Genomic DNA, 17,853 nt, shown 5'->3' on the forward strand with positions numbered 1-17,853 from the left:
GCACATTACTGTGCGTGTTCTTTTTGTATGTGTGTGCATCTGGGAGAAAGGGTGAAGGTTATTATAAAAAGGTTGCATGTACCAACCGTGACATATACTGTCCCATATATTTATTTTCTCTAAGGAGCTAGAATGTTTTTGTTGCTTTTAGAATAAACTTTGATACAGGCTAGTGGAGAAGTGCAAATGTAAATTTTTCTTTCTTTGCCTTAAAAAAGAGGACAGCAGATCTTAGGCAAGGGGATGAAGGAAACAAACATGGGGGTGGGGAACTGGGAGAGGCTGCATACGAAATGAGATAGTTAATACACTTGTCTATAATTTCCTATGTTCTTCTGAATCATTCTGTTATCTAATCTTAAACCTAAACAAAATTGGGTTTTAATTGGAGTGAGGAGGTATTTGACCTGGAGTGGGGAGCTCATTTGTTCTTTTCTTCATTCATTTATTCATCAAACATTTTTGAATGCTCACCAAATTCAAATAACCATAATGCAAATATAAGTAAAATATAGTTTCTGTTCTGAAAGCACTCACCACATAGTGGGGGAAGCAGAGATGTAGCAGCGTGTTAGCAGACAGAGGAGACAGTGAGGGGATTGGGTTGGGTCCAATGTACAGTGAGGGCACCAAAGGGAGGATGATCACATTTGGCAAGGTAATTTAAAAAAGAATAATCCAAAGAGCAGGTCACACCATTACTGATGAAGAAAACGCAGCCTGGAGAAGGGAAGTGAGCCATATAAGTCCTGTGCCAGAATAGGTATGAAACAAAGTAGTCTTTGATACCACCTTGCCCTGTCATAAAGGTCTTTGGTGTCACACCTCAGCACAGTAACAGGTTGACCTTGTCCCAGTTAAGACTTAAGGATACCTCAATCATTTACTCAAAGAACTTTACAAAAACAGAATTACATTTTCATGTGGAACATGAGAAGATAGAATGGTTTGAGAAAAATATTCAGTGCTCTCTCCCCTTTTACCTCTCCTCAAGGTTATTCTGCTCAGCCAGAGCCACCCAAGATAACCTAAATTTAGGAACTGTATGAGCCACTTTATAAGTGAAATGCCACCAGGGTTGATGATGTCAGTTGGTAAAGAGTTGGATTTCTAAACATCCATAACTAAGAACTTAGATGAGTTAGTGCATATGTCACCCTCATCCAGGAGTGAAGAGGAGTTTACTCTGCTGGCACAACATGAGTAGGGGAGGGTTTTATAGCATAAAGAAAAAAGAATCATTTCTTTCCCCCCATTAATCTGACCACTTCATTCCCCAACCATGCCACCTTCTGAAAATGTTACTGACAAAATTCAAGATGCCCTTTAATCAGAGGATTTTATTTTACAAGGTTGAACATTAAGAAAAAAATAACAGACCCAGTATGATAATCTGTTTTTATCATTATTTGTTAACCCATAGACAGAGACAATAGGGTGATGAAGGCCTGGGGGGGGGGGTAGGAGAATGGGAGATGGCAATGGGGGAAAAAGGGGACATATGTAATACTTTCAACAATAAAGTTTTTTTTAAAAAAATATAAGGGATAGTATAAAGAGTATTAGTTCATTTCCTTCCTTGAACATTTAAAGCATACTTGTGAATTGTCCATATTCTTTTTAGAGAGAATATATGTATAGCAGAAGGAATAAGATGGTGGATAATTTATCAAAGAATATGTTAAAAATCAATAGTGCTGGACGCAATGATACAGACTCTCAAGCCATGATTTAAATTTTTTGGGGTCATATTACAATTAGAAAGTAAAAATGTGTGTGGAAAAAAATGGAAATGAATATGTGTCATGTGTCTATATTATATAGCTAGCCAATGAGAGTAATATTGTACTACAAAAATTTCTTTTTACAATTCAAGATGGTGGTGGTGTAGGTGGATGTTGCACTCACATATTCCCAGTATCAAACTGGAATCACAACTAAAATATAGAGCAATCAACATGAATAGCCCACTGCAGACTAGCTGAAGAGAAGTCTTATTACTAAGGATTTACAGAAGAAGCCACATGGAGACTGGTAAGATGGTCAGAGATGTAAAAAGTGCTGCCCTTCTCCCATGGGTGGTGGCTGAGATGCTGGAGAGATATCTCAGCTACAAAGGTTCCCCCTGAGAAGCATGGGATCTCAACTCTAAGCCAGCCTCCCCAGCTCAGAGTACCAGAGCCAAGAAAAGGCACCCACATAACATCAGGCTCTGAAATCAGTGGGGATGATGTCCACCAGGAAGAGATGGGAGTCCACTAAAGACACAGGCATCCTCTTAAAAGGCCAATGCACAACATTTTGATCACAACTGTTAGAGGCACTTCTCTTGGACACCAGAGAGGTGTTACCAAACACCTCTTTATATTTCCAAACACCGCTTTAGTATATTGACTTTTCACAATGCAGTCAAGGTCTCTCGTACAAATGAATTTATATGAGAGACCTTGACTGCATTGTGAAAAGCCAATATATTAAATCAATTAAAGCACGAACCTTTATTGAAAAAGCAAAGCAAGTAAACCTATACATCTGGCTTATGAAGCACAGATGAGCTCTCAGGGAATCTGAAGAGTGAGTTGGGTGGGGTCTGAGGTTTTTTTTTTTTTTTATTCATAAAAACCTTGTTTAGTAATAAAAAAAATTGCTTTGTTTAAATATGAATATTATAGTCTGCTTCTCATGGTTAGGAAATAATAGTCTTTCTGAAAAGCAGGTGCCTTCTCTACTACAACTCCATATCCTGGGCCTCGTCTTCTGAAATCTATACCCTCCTGTCTATAGATTTCAAAGTTCTTTTGATGATTATTTTGGTACAGATTAATTCTCAAAGTCGCTCTCAAGTGTCCTTGGCTGGGAAAGATAATGGCTTGTTACAAGCTGGCTGCAAATTGCCCACACTGGCCTTGTTTTAACTTTCCCGTCTCAGTTTTCCTATTCCTTCTGGCCTGAAATCTTGTAACAAACACTCACTCTGAGCTCAGGTGGATGTGGAGAAGACTAGAGTTCTATAAGGAGACTGGGGTTTGTGGCTCTGGGGAGAGAGTTGAAAGGACAGCTGCCAGAATCCCTAAGCTGAATTCCACTCCTACACCTCATATGCCATATTTCTTGTGTGGAGCACTCCCCTATGGCATCAGCCAGAGGGAATGCAATAGCCTGACCCTCTGGACTCCCTGTCAAGCTTTCACCCTGTTGAGGAGTCAGCTGCCTGGGCCAGGGTGTAGAGGTCTGGGCAGACTTAGAGGGTGCCAGTGTCTGAGTTCTGTGGCTTTAGAGCAGGGGTCATTCCCCCCATTTTTCCCTGAACATAACTTGTGCCTTCCCCTCATGGGAGACTCATTAGCCTCACTCTCTGAGCACCCTGCCAGCCCCCACCTCGTGACTCTTGGAGTATCTGCCTTGCCAAGATCTGGACAGAATCTGGGACAGACTGAGTTGTGTGACTCTGGGGCAGAGGCCAGTCCACCACCTCACCCGAGCCTCATCAGCACCTCCCAGTAATGGGAGATCTACTAGGCCCATCCTCCTGACTCCCAGAGGTCCAGCTCTATTGAGATTTGGCTCCAGGCAGAATTTGAGACCCACTGAGTTGTGGAGGTCTAGGATGGGGAACATTTTTCCCTCGCACATTTGAGTGGAGCAAATCCTCCTTTCACGTGGGCAAATCTTGGTCTGTTTGGGCCTGATAAACTCTGCTGGCCTCACCTGACAAATCCCCGAGACCTCGCTACAAAGGTGTGTAAGCACCCAGCAAGTGGCTGTTAGACTTGGTATATTATAGGACATTTGCTGAGTGACCTCAGACACAGCACTGATACCGAGTTTGAAACCTGTATCAACCTGGTGAACACCACTGGCCCCTACCTGGTGATTCACTGAAGATCTACCTCATGCAATTTAAGTATCATCAGAGATTCTTTCAGTGCCCGAAACAAACAGGCAGCCAGCAGGCAGAAGCATGGGGAGGCACATTTTGGGGTGACTTGGGACTTTTGCTGACCTGTCCTTGGGACTTGGGACTGGTAAAAGCCAGCCTTGGTGCACAGCTTGGTCTTTTCTATTCACAGGCAGGCCAAGCAAAGGCAGCCACAAACTGTGTATGGCTCCAAACAGGTTGCCCAGGGCCAGTCACAGGCAGTGTCTGATATTGGCCTGCATGAGAGTCCCTACCTAGAGGCCCCCAAACCAACACACACAGTGACCAGATTCAGACAACATGAGAGTAGGATCTAATTAGCTTCACAAGTGGCACATCCAAAGGGAGATCTTAGTAGGCACCAGACCAATTCTGCTTCATGTGTTGGCACCTGCACAGCAGCTCATACACTATGGTTGAGGTCCGCCCACACAGGCAGCCAGCTTGAGAATTGATGATGCATGAACGGGCCAATAGCAATCAAAACTCAATTACAACAGGATAGACCACATAACTGACTCAAGGGACATTTCTGGAACTCCCAGCTCAGGTGATCAAGGAGACTGCACCACTGGACTCCAAAGAACTTCTACTACATAAGGTACCCTACCAAGACTGGGAGACATAGCAGGTATACCTCATACATAAAAAAAATAAAAACACAAAGAGACAGTCAAAATGGAGAGATAGAGAAACATTCCCCAGGAAGGGATGTGCAGGAGGCAGAAGATCGATGATTCTCTCTCATCATTGATGTTTCTATCTCTCTCCTGCTCCCTTCTTCTCTGAAATCAATAAAAATATATTAAAAAACATTTAAAACTAAATTTTGTAAGCACATTTAATCCTCCAACTACCCTTTGAATTATGTAACATTATATGCCAAATATACAGATATTAAATAAGTTTATTTTCAAGTTAAAATTTGTTAATGAAGGTAAAAAGCAGTTATGCGTTTATCTTCTATAATTACTCAAATAAAAAAAATTCATTTTCATTTTTCTAATTAAAATTATTAGATTCCTAATATGTGGAAATTAAGCAGTACACTTCTGAACAACACCGGAAAGAGTAAAAGTAGAAATAAAAATCATGAGACAAATGAAAATGAAAATGCAACACACCAAAACTTATGAGATGCAGTAAAAGCTGTTTGCAGATGACATGCTTTTATATATAGAAAACTCTAAATACCATAAAACTATTAGAATTCATAAACAAATTCAGTAAAATTGCAAGATACATAGTTAACATACCTAAATCATTTGCATGTCTATACACTAAGAACAAACTATCTGAAATATAAATTATGACATTAATCCCAGTTGAATTAGCATCAAAACAATGAAATATTTGGGAATAAATTTAACCAAGGAGGTAAAATATTGATGAAAAAGTTAAAGTAGATACAAATAAATGGAAAGATACCCTGTGTTCATAAAATGAAAGAATTAATATTGTTGCCCAGTCAGTGTGGCTCAGTGGTTGAGTATCGATCCATGAACCAGGAGGTCACGGTTCAATTTTCAGTTAGGGCACATGCCTGGTCTGCAGGTTCCAGTTCCAGTGGCTTGTGTGCTGGAGACAGCCAATGGATGATTATTTCTCATCATTGATGTTTCTCTCTCTCCCTCTCTCTTAAATCAATAAAAACATTTTTAAAAAGAATATTGTTAAAATGTCCATACTTACCCAAAGCATCCAATGGATTTAGTGTAATCCTATCAAAAATTCCAATGGAGTTTTTCACAGAAATAGAAAAAAATCTTAAAATTTATATGGAACCACAAAAGTTCCTGAGTAGCCAATGCAATTTCTAGCAAGAAAATCAAAGCTGGAGGCTTTTAAATTATGAATTATAATTTTAAATTATATTACAAAACTATGGCAATCAAAATAATATGGCACTGGCATTAAAAACAGATACAGATACCAATGGAACAGAATAGAGAGCCAAGAAATAGGCCCCCACATACATAGTCAAAATTGTTCAGCAATGTTTTTGGGAAAACTAGATATCCACATGCAACGGAATTAAATCTTATACTACTAGAGGCCGCATGCATGAAATTCGTGCAAGGGGCTCAGCCCTCTCAGCCCCGGCTTCGTCCAGAAGGTTGTCTGAAAGGTAGCATATTATGCTTTTATTATTATAGATACACTAAAATCAACTCCAAATGGATTAAAGACTTAAACTGAAGACCTGAGACCATTAAACTCCTAGAGGAAAACATAGGGGTAATGCTCTTGACATTGGTCTTGGCAATTATTTTTTTTTTTATGTAACAGCAAAATAAAAAAATAAACACTTGAGATTGCATCAAAATAAATAAGTTCTGTAAATTAAAAAAATCAATAAATGAAAGACAATTTACGGAATAAAAGAATGTTTGTAAACCATATATCTAATAGTGGGTTAATATCCAAAATATACAAGGCATTCATACAACACAATTTCAAAAAATAAATAAATAACCGGATTAAAAATTGATGAAAAGACCTGAGTAGATATCACTCTAAAGAAGACATATAAATAGCCAACAGATATATGAAAAGGTGCTCAATATCACTAATTATCAAAGTAATGAATAATAAAACCTCAAACTGTTAGTATGTGCTATTATTTTTTTTTAAATCATCTAAAGATATCGTGTTGGTGAGGATGTGGAGAAAAGGGTTCCCTTATGCACTGTTGGTAGGAATGTAAGTTGGTACAGTCACAATAAAAAGAAGTATGAATGTTCTCCAAAAAGTTAAACAATAGAACTACACTATGCTCTAGCAATCCCATTTCTGGATATAAATCCAAAGGAAATGAAATCAGGATCTTGAAGAGATATGTGCATCATCACATTCATTGAAGCACTATTCACAATAGGCAAGATATGGAAACAACTTAAATGTACATTTATGGATGAATGGATTAAAAAAAAGGTTATGCCTTGTGAAATAAGCCAGTGAAAGACAAATACCATATAATCTCACTTATATGTGGAATCTAATGAACAAAATAAACTGACAAACAAAATAAGTCCAGAAGCATACAGACTAACAGCTGTCAGAGGGGATGGGGGTGGGGCGGGGAACTGGATGTAAGAAGGTGAAGAGATTAGCCAAAGAAAATCTTATATCATAAAAAGCTAATATGCAAATTAACCAAACAGTGTAATGACTGGTCGCTATGATACGCACTGACCACCAGGGGGCAGATGCTCAATGTAGGAGCTGTCCCCTGGTGGTCAGTGCCCTTCCACAGGGGGAGTGCCACTCAGCCAGAAGCCTGGTTCATGACTGGCAAGCCCAGCAGCAGTGGTGAGAGCCTCTGCTGCAGGTGGGCAGTAAGGAGCAGTGGGTCCTGGACTGTGAGAGCCCTGGACTGCAAGAGGGATGTCTGCCTGCCCAATTGGGCCTAAGCAGGCAGGCAGACATCCCCTGAGGGGTCCTGGACTGCCAGAGGGTATAGGCCTGGCTGAGGGACCCCCAGGCTTCTAGTATATGCATAAGCCATAGACACAGACAACACTGTGGTGGTGGTCAAAGGGAAGCGGGGGGCAAGTGTCCAGGGGATGTGGGCAAAGAGGGAAAGTGGGACATCTACAATAGTGTAAACAATAAATATAAAGTAAAAATAAAAGAAAATAAAAATTATAATAAAACATACATGTCCTGAAACATTTCACAAGGCTTATAATAAAGGTATATTTAAGAAGACACTAAAAAAGTTCTAATATTCTTTCAGTGAATAGGACACATATAGGTTCTATAATGAGTTTAGGAAAGTCTTTTTTACAAGGCTTCTGAAAAAAATGTTTCTGACAAGATAACTAAAAGCAGTTTTAGCAGTGTCCATTTAAAGAATAAATGTAATAATCAATGGAATATAATTCAGCTTTTAAAAAGGCAAATCCTGCCATTTATGCCAAAATAAATGGACCTGAAAGACATTATGCTAAGTTAAATAAGTCAGACACCAAAGGACAAATACTATGTAATAACCCATTCCATATATGAGGAATCTAAAATACTCAAACTTATTGAAGCAAAGACTAAAATGGTGGTTTCAAGGGGCTGGGGAGAAAGGGAAATGGGTAGGTCATAGTTACAGGTTACAAAGTTTCAGTGATGCAAAATAAATAATTTCTGAATATACTATACAGAATAGTGCCTATCGCTAATAATACCATATACTTAAAATTTGCTAAGAGGGTAGATCTTATATTGTTTTCTTATCACCAAACAGCAACAACAACAAATAAGAAACAAAGAAGTGGTGTATATGTTTATGGCCTTGATGGTGGTAATGGTTCCACAAGTGTATACTTAACTCATCAAATTGCACATATAAAATATGTACAGCTTTTTATGTCAATCATAACTCAATAAATTGTTTTATTAAAAAGAAATATCTCCCTAGCTGGTTTTTCTCAGTGGTTAGAGGATCAGCCCATGGACGGAAGGGTCATGGGTTCTATCCTGGTCAAGAGCATGTACCTCGGCTGCTCTTGATCCCAGGCTCTGATCAGGCTTGATCCCAGGCCCCTGGTCATAGCATGTGTGGAAGGCAATCAATCGATGTCTCTCTCACATCAATGTTTCTCTCTCTCTGTCTCTCCCCCTCCCTTCCACTCTTTCTAAAAAATGAAAAATATCATTGGGTGAGGGGTATGTCCTTAATCCTGACTTATCTCCATCCACACCCTTCTCTCAGATAATCAGATGGTACTATCATTGCCTTTTTGAAAGAACACCATAACTACGGTGTAATTACAGACTATGACTCAGGAGCAAAGTGGACTTGGGGTCTTTGTTCCATGGCATACCAGATCTGAATGTTATTTACAGCCCTGTATTCTCTTTCCCAAGACTTCTGCTGTCTCGTTAGCTAATTTAAGCTATGTGAAGGAGAGAAACTGATGGATCCAATTGCCAAGGCAGACAGAGTGTGGACATGCAGTGCCAGATTCATGCCGTAACGGTGATCACACCTCCATAGAACCTTACAACACTTCTTGTTATCCCAGCTGGGCCTCCCCTGAGAAGAGACAGCAATTATGTGTAGAAGTTTTTAGATGTAAACAAATGTTCATGGGGGACTGACATAATCAGCCAAGTCATTTCATTTATGGCTTGCATCAAATTGGAATGAAGGTCTCTGATCAGGGAAATCATGCACATTCATTTACTCTTATCAAGTGTTTTCAGAACTTAGGTAACTTTCTGTTTTCCTTTAGTGATATGACTGTACAGTATATTTAAGGCTCAGAAAGCACTTTAGAAATAAAGTGTATCTTAAAAATAACTCTACATCTCCTTTTGTACTTAGCTCAAATACACCAGTGTGCATCTGGCCTTTTTCCATTGCTGTTATTTCTTATGACTCAGTGCCATATGCCTGGAAAGGAATAATATAGAAATTTATGTTTTCCCGGGGAACTTTGGTGGTACTATATTGATTCTCTGAGGGAACTGAAGAACAGAGAGGTTAAATTACTTGCCTATGACCACTCAACTAATAAGTGGCAGAGCCAGGACTTAAGCCCAAATAGATTAGGTCCAAGTCTGTGCACTAAGTGATTTCAGTATGCTACTTTTGCCTAGCTTTTCTGATGATTAGCTGTCCCACTTATAAAAAATAGAGACAATTACTGTTGGCCCTATTGGGAGGAATACATTAGATAAGATCAGTGAAAGTGCCTGACACAAAGAAGGCACTCAATAAAAAAATTACTTCTTTTCTTAATTTCCTCTCTCTTGGAAACTCAGCTTTCTCCTGGTTCTTGGGATCAATCTTGCCTAGCCATTTTCTTGAATGTGCACCACCTCTATGCTTGGATCTTCTACCCCTGTTTGATTCTGGAGTGCCCATCATTATACTCCACTTGTTTTTTGAGTACTTTCTTAGTACATGCTTTGTTCCCAGCCTCAAGTGCTTGCCTCACCCTATGAAGCAGGTCAACATCCACTATTTAACCCTCTCTAGTCAGTAGTTTTTTTAAATTTTTATTTATTAAATTGATTGGGGTGACATTGGTCAACATGAACATATAGGTTTCATGTGCGCATTTCTATGTTACAAGATCTTTGTATTGCACTGTGTGCCTAAAACCCAAAGTCAAATCTTCTCCTCATATTAGAACCCCCTTCTCCCTCCCACTTCCTTCCCTCTGGCGACCACCACTCTGCTGTTTGTGTTCATATGTTTCAGTTTTATATCCCACATATGAGTGAAATCATATGGCTCTTAGCTTTTTCTGTCTGACTTATTTCAGGTAGCATAATGTTCTCAAGGTCCATCCATGTTGTTGCAAATGGTGCTATTTCATGTTTTCTTATGGCTGAGTAGTATTCCATTGTGGATTTGTACCACATCTTCTTTATCCAGCCCTCTATCATGGGACACTTTCCTTGTCTCCATGTCTTAGCCACCGTGAATAATGCTGCAATGAACATAGGGGTGCATGTATCTTTGCAAATACATGATTTCAAGTTTTCCAGGTATATACCCAGGAGTGGGGTTGCTGGGTCATTTGGTAGCTCAATTCTTAATATTTTGAGTGAGGAATCGCCAGACTGCTTTCCATAGTGGTTGTACCAGTCTACATTCCCACAAGCAGTGAATGAGGGTTCCCTTTTTTCCACAACCTCTACAACACTTGTTATTGCTTGTCTTGTAGATAATGGTCACTCTAACAGGTATAAGTTGGTATCTCATTGTAGTTTTGATTTATTTCCCTAATTGCCAGTGAGGCTGAACATCTTTTCATATATCTATTGGTTGTTTGTATGTCTTCTTGGGAGAGGTGTATTTTCAGGTCCTCTGCCCACTTTTTGACTGGATTGTTTGTTTGGTGTTGAGTTTTAAGAATTCTTTATATATTTTGGAAATTAAACCTTTGTCAGAGCTACTATTTGCAAATATCACCTCCCATCTGGTTGGCTGCTTGTTTGTTTTGTTTTGTCTGTTCCTTTTGCTGTGCAGAAGCTCTTCAATTTGATATAGTCCCATTCACTTATTTTTTGCCTTTACTTCCCTTGTCTTTGGGGTCAAGTCCATAAAATGTTCTTCTCTATGACCCAGGTCCATAAGTTTGGTGTTTATATTTTCTTCTATGTAACTTCTTGCTTCAAGTCTTATGTTTAGGTCCTTGATCCATTTTGAATTAATTTTTGTACATAGGAACAAACTGTAATCCAGTTTTGTTCGTTTGCATGTGGCTTTCCGGTTTTCCTAGCACCATTTATTGAAGAGACTATCTTTACTCCAATGTGCATTTCTGGCTCCTTTGTAAAAAATTATCTGTCCATATACATGTGGTTTTATGGCTGGATTATCTATTCTGTTTCATTGATCTTCCTGTCTGTTTCTCTGCCAATACCATGCTGTTTTAATTATTGGAGCTTTGTAGTATAATTTGAATAAAATACCTAGGAATAAACTTAGCAAAGAATGTGAAATACCTATATACTGAAAATTACAAAGCATTATTAAAAGAGATTGAAAAAAAGGTACAACAAAATGAAAAAATATCCTGTGTTCATGGACTGGAAGAATCAACATAGTTAAAATGGCCATATTACCCAAAAACAATATACAGATTTAATGCAATACCCATCAAAATCCTAATGTCACTTTTTAAAGAAATAGAACGAGAAATCAGCAGATTTGTATGGAACCACAAAAGACCCCAAAATAGCCAAAGCAATCATGAGAAAAAGGAACGAAGCTGAAGGTATCACACTACCTGACTTCAAGTTATAGTACAGACCTAGTTGGTAGTTTTTTGTGTGCAAGATAGAATATCCCTGAAGCGTTTGGAGACTTCTGTCCACTACAGGTACTTATTTACTCAGCAGGTACTTCATAAACATCTGCTGATTGTGTGCCTGGCCCTACACTATGTGATGTATGGAATATGAAAAAAATAGAGAAAATAAACCATGCAGATGCTGGTTTTGCCAGGCTTTAGCCCTCAGCAGCCCTTCAGATGCCCTTTCCCTCTTTCCGCTCAGCACCATTTAACTTTCCTTCATCTGCTGGCTTTACGGTCAAGCTTCCTGAAGCTAAGTAATCTGATCAAAGTAATCTGCTAAAGTGTTCATCCAGCTAATGGGTTAATGTGTTATTCTTCCTGGGTAATTTGTTCATTTCTAGAGGGGCTTTTCTGAAGACATTAAAGCATGATGACAGAAAATTTCAAGTCTCACTGCAGCCTGGAGAGGAAGAGTGCCCCTACACAACCCAGGATTTCAGGATTAACCTCTGTCTGGTTTCTATAGTCATTTGCAAAGTCTCTCTGGTGTCAATGCCATTGTCTTATGGCTTTTGTTATGCCCCACCCAAGCTAGGATCAGAGAGAGAATGCCTGATACTTCTCTTTTGTATATGGGGATGTGTTCTCTCTGGGCCCATGAAGAAGATTATTCTGATCAAAAGAGAAGCTGATAATGGAATATTTGTACATGGATAAAAATAGGCAGCATTCATGATCTGGTAGGCAACATTCTAAGTGTTTTACATAATGTTATCTTATTTAATTCTCACCACAAACCCCATGAAGGAGGTACTATCATTGTCCCCACTTTTCAAACAAATAACTGAGTCACAGAGAGGGTCATTTGCTCAAGGTCACACTCCTAGTAAGTGAACGCAGGCAGTGTGGCTGTAGGATCTGTGCCCTTAACATCTGTGCCCTTAACCACTATATTATACCAATCAGCATCTCATGTTTAAGTTCCACCTTCTTATATAGCATCAGCAGATAGACCTGACATAGCCATCAGCTCATAGACTCACCATTGAAGAACACATTCTCATTCTATATCCAGAATATTTCAGCCATGTCCCTGTTTGAAAGGACAGAGACAGATCATTGATCCAGCACTCTGACCTTGCTAATAGAAGTCCAAGTTACTGTGGAGCTGATAACACCTTCTTTCTTTCTGTGTTGCACACAAGATTGACAAGGAACTGCCTCTCACACCCTCCCTCCCTTCACTCCAAAAACGAAAGGGATGTTTAAATCTGGTGGCTACTCTGAAGACTTGATGAGGTATAGTTGAAGTGTGACCAATCCTATTTTCTGTAAGTAAAAAGAAGATTTACTAAATTCACTCTCCAGCACAACTATAGCCAATATCTTCTCTTTCCCTGACAAGCCCTCTGAATTCCTTCCTCTAAGCCAATGTGCACAGTGAGCCTCCAAATCTGCAATGTCCTCCCCCTTTGATGAAGTGCTAACTATGTGCCAGGCATTGCATGTGCTTAAAAACCTTGTTATATTTAATCCTACAATACACAGGCATACCTCAGAGATATTGTGTGTTTGGTTCTAGACCACCACAATAAAGTGAGTCACATGAATTTTTTGGTTTCTTAGTGCATATAAAAGTTATGTTTACACTATACTATAGTCTACTAAGTGTGCAATAGCATTATGTCTAAAAATTGTGCATACCTTACCCGGCCAGCATGGATGAGTTGTTGAGTGTCGATCGATGAACCAGGAGGTCATGGCTTGATTCCTGGTCAGGGTACATGCCCAGGTTGTGGGCTCAATCCCCGGTGTGCGGGGGAGGGGGGGGATGCAGGAGGCATCTGAGCAATGATTCTCTCTCATCATTGACGTTTCTATCTCTCTCTTCCTCTTCTTTCCTCTCTGAAATAAAAAGATAAAAAAATAAAAATATATATTTAAAAATGTGCATACCTTAATTAAAAATATTGTATTGCTAACAAATGCTAACCAACATCTAAGTCTGTTGGAAAAATCATGCCCAGAGACTTGCTCTACTCAGGGTTACCACAAACCTTCAATTTGTAAAAACAAAACAAAAACAAAAAAACATTATCTGCAAAGTGCAATAAAGAGAAGCACAATAAGATGAGGTATACCTGTATGCTACAAGAAACGTTCTAGAATTGTATGCATTTTATTTATGAGGAAATCGAGAGAGATTAAGTTGTCCAAGGTCACTACTATAAAAGGGTGAGGTGAGCAAAAGTATGTTTATAGTCCTGAGTAAACAAAACACAGAGTTTATTCTTGAATTTATTCTTGTATTATATATTTTTCCATACAAACAACTGTATACCTAATTTTGCCCACCCCTGTATTTCCAATAGATTTTTAAAAATCTATTGCCCATTTGCTGCATTTGTTCATTGTGAATCAGTATCATCTCAGGTATTATGATTAAGGACACCTGTTCATACTGTTCATACAGATATTACATTCACAATATCATGAATGCAAAATACAAGCAAGATTGTAATTATTGTATTAACATGTTTCATAGAGGTTAGAGCATGTTTTTGCATGACTAGAAATCAGATATTTGGAAAATTGAAAATTGGGATAGCAACTGCAGTTGTGGGTGATCAGGCCAGCAGGGGAGCAGTTAGGCATCAATAAGGCTGGTAGGGGAGCGGATAGGGGGCATATTTATGTTCATTCTTTCTGTGATGATAAATTCATTGGAATTATGATATGAAGTCTTTCCACTTGATATAGTTTACAGCTTTGCAGAAGCATTTGATTTGGCCTTGGCCATGAATATATAATTAAAATATAATTAAATTCAGATGCTTTTAAAAAAGAATTCAAAAGTAATTAATTCAGCTTATTCACTTTTAAATGAACAAAAGCAATATTTTCTTCAACAGATAAAATACATTTCTGTCCCTATTTTAACCACTCAAAGAACAGAATCATACAAAGAGCTAAGAAGTATAAAAGGGGGGAAAAGGTGAAGTAGGGGGATAGGAGAAGAGAAAGAGAGACATAGCTGGAGCTAGCTGCTGTCTTGCGTCTCAGCATGTGTGCACTGTTCTCAGCTGGTCTGCTCAAGAGCCTGCTGAGCACCAACCCTGTCCCCCATGTGGCCTCTGTTTCCTCTCCAACAAGATAAAAGCAACTATCACGAACCAAGAGAAACTAGCCAAACTGTAGGCACCAGTGTATGTTGGTGAGAAAGGAACTGCTCACAGAAAGAAGACTGTGGCTCACAGAACAGCTAGAGCAGATGATAAAAACTTCAGTTCTCCTTAAAGAAGATAGGGATAAACAATATCTCTGGTATTGAAGAGGCGAATATGTTCACAAATCAAGAAACAGTGATCCACTTTAACAACCCTAAAGTTAAGACATATCTGGCAGCAAACACTTTCATCATTACAGGTCATGCTGAGACAGAGCAGGTGACAGAAGTGCTACCCAGCATCTTATACCAGTTTGGTGCAGACAATCTGACTAGTTTAAGGAGAATGGCTGAAGCTCTGCCCAAACAATCTGTAGGTGGAAAAGCATCAGTTGCTATGGAATAGGATGAGGATGATGAATTTCCAGATATTTTGGTGAATTTTGATGAGGCTTCCAAGAATGCAGCAAACTGAATTGTCAAATTCTGAAGAAGATAAACTTAAGTTACTGGGAACTGCTATTTTATATTATGACTGCTTTTTCAATTTTTTAAAATGGATCTGATAAAATCAAGATTGCTAATATTTTTAAGCCTAAGCTCCTTGGACACTGCAGCTCTTTACAGTATTTACTTATACACAAGTTACTCTTTGCAGCTAATGGAGCTGAAGAAGCCTGGGAATAAAGTTTGAAACAAAGGTCAATAAAGTTCTTTGCAAGGGGAGGGGGAAGAAAAAGAGAGAGAGAGAGAGAGAGAGAGAGAGAGAGAGAGAGAGAGAGAGAATAGAGAGAAATAAAGAAAAAGACAGAGGACCAAAGACATATCCATCCTCTATAATAAAAGCCTAGGTGGCATCACGCCCTTGCGCGACGCCCTCATGTGACGTCATCGCAAGATGGCCACCACAAGATGGCCACACAAACAGTGGAGGCAGGGCCCAGTGGCCACTCCGCATGGTGAGGCCTGGGGATCCCACAGCTCTGCGAGGCGTGGAGGAGGCTGGTCCCGGCAGAGGAGGCGGGTTGCAGCAGGAGAGGGCAGTTGTGGGTGATCAGGCCGGCAGGGGAGCAGTTAGGCATCAATAAGGCTGGCAGGGGAGTGGTTAAGGGGCAATCAGGCTGCCAGGCATAAGCAGTTAGGGGGCAATCAGGCAGGCAGGCACGCAAGTGGTTAGGAGCCAGCAGTCCCAGATTGTGAGAGGGATGTCTGACTGCCGGGTCAGGCCTTAACCGGCAGTCAGACATCCCCTGAGGGGTCCCAGATTGGAGAGGATGCAGGCTGGGTTGAGAGACATCCTTCCGTGCATGAATTTCATGCACTGGGCCTCTAGTAGAAGATAAAAGATCAGATATTGAGACATGCAGGGGAAGATAGATAGAAGTGGCAGAACATGAGAGAAATACAAGTAGTTTATTTAAAACAGAGGTCTGATTCTCACATTAAAATATTTCTTCAACATAATAGTGTTCTTCAACATAATAATTAAACAGATTTTGAAAGTAGTAAAAATTTAAAAACATTTCCCCAGTATTAGCTTTTTTTAAAAAGCTAAATCTTGCCGAAACCGGTTTGGCTCAGTGGATAGAGCGTCAGCTTGCGGACTGAAGGGTCCCAGGTTCGATTCCGGTCAAGGGCATGTGCCTGGGTTGCGGGCACATCCCCAGTGGGAGATGTGCAGGAGGCAGCTGATCGATGTTTCTAACTCTCTATCTCTCTCCCTTCCTCTCTGTAAAAAATCAATAAAATATATTTTTAAAAAAATAAAATAAAAATAAAAAAGCTAAATCTTTGGGTTCTCCTGATCATTATCCTTATGAATACTCTTGGATACAATCAAAGTGGAAAAAAATAATTTTGCATTGTAACCTCCAATTAATGTTATCTCTTATACAATTTTCTGTTTTCCTACAGTGTTCAAATTATTTCATTGAATAAAAGGCTATATAATAAAAGGCTAATATGCAAATTGTCCCCACGGGGTGGGAGCTCAACTGACCAGGAGTTAGACCGACCAGGAGTTAGACATGCGCTGACCATGAGGGGGCGGCGTGGAATGCAGCGCTAGCAGCAGGCAGCAGTGGAGGCGCTGCTGGCCCCAGTGGGCCCCCTATGAAAGCGGGACCGTAGAGGGATGGTGGAGCAGGTGAGTGGGTGGTGTCAGGCCAAGGTGGGTGTGAAGGGAGGCCCTGGCCAGCAGATGGCAGCCACTAGGGACCCTATCCATGCATGAATTTCATGTACTGGACCTCTAGTATATAATAAATAGTTCTATCATTCCCCTCTTGTTGGACATCTAAGGCTTTTGATATTTAAGCTAAGGCTTCTTTTTACCTTTTTTGAATTATTACCCAGAATTGGGACCCTTGGTTCCAGCACTATGAATATGTTTATAATTCTTGACCTAGTTCGAAAAGCCATCAGCAACTTGAATGAGCCTGTTCTTCCAGAACCTTACAATTTTGTTTTGTAAATTGTTGTTTTTGTCAATGAAATTAAGTATCAAATGGTGCCTCCTAGTTAGAACAATGTCTATTTCTTCTAGCTGTGATGATACCCTTTGACCATCCATCTCTTGGAGATCTAGTGATGGTCTTGTAAATTTGCAGAACCTGTGCATACAGTTTAGATGCTATTTATTTATTGATAATCTTCCTAATATTTCCAATATTTAATCTTTGTTTTGAGAATGATTTTACATTTTTGTATTACATAGTACTCTCTGACCAGTATTTCCTTTGCAATGTTTTCTGTTACTTCAAAACTTTAAAAATCGCCAAGGTTATGTTAAATACTCCAGTCTAGTTTTAATATATTTTTTAGTTTCACTTAAATAATTAGGTTTTTAGTTCATGTAGAAGAATCATTTTGTACCTCCTCTACATATTCATGAGCAGTTATTGCAGGTGAATTTATGTAATAATCAGAATTTTCCCATTGTTTTCCTGCTTTGTTCATCAAACATTCAATTCTTACTTTTACTAGAGTCTTTTCCTGGCCTAATTATGCTGTTTAAT

At 39.3% G+C, this 17,853-nt stretch overlaps 1 pseudogene; it reads left to right on the plus strand.

Moving 5' to 3' along the window:
* LOC102425602 overlaps nt 1–15,311 on the plus strand; it is a 57,086-nt pseudogene extending 41,775 nt beyond the window's left edge.
* The last annotated feature ends 2,542 nt before the right edge of the window (nt 15,312–17,853 follow it).

This window comes from Myotis lucifugus, unplaced genomic scaffold, assembly GCF_000147115.1.
Source record: "Myotis lucifugus unplaced genomic scaffold, Myoluc2.0 scaffold_2, whole genome shotgun sequence".
NCBI classification, from domain to species: domain Eukaryota; kingdom Metazoa; phylum Chordata; class Mammalia; order Chiroptera; family Vespertilionidae; genus Myotis; species Myotis lucifugus.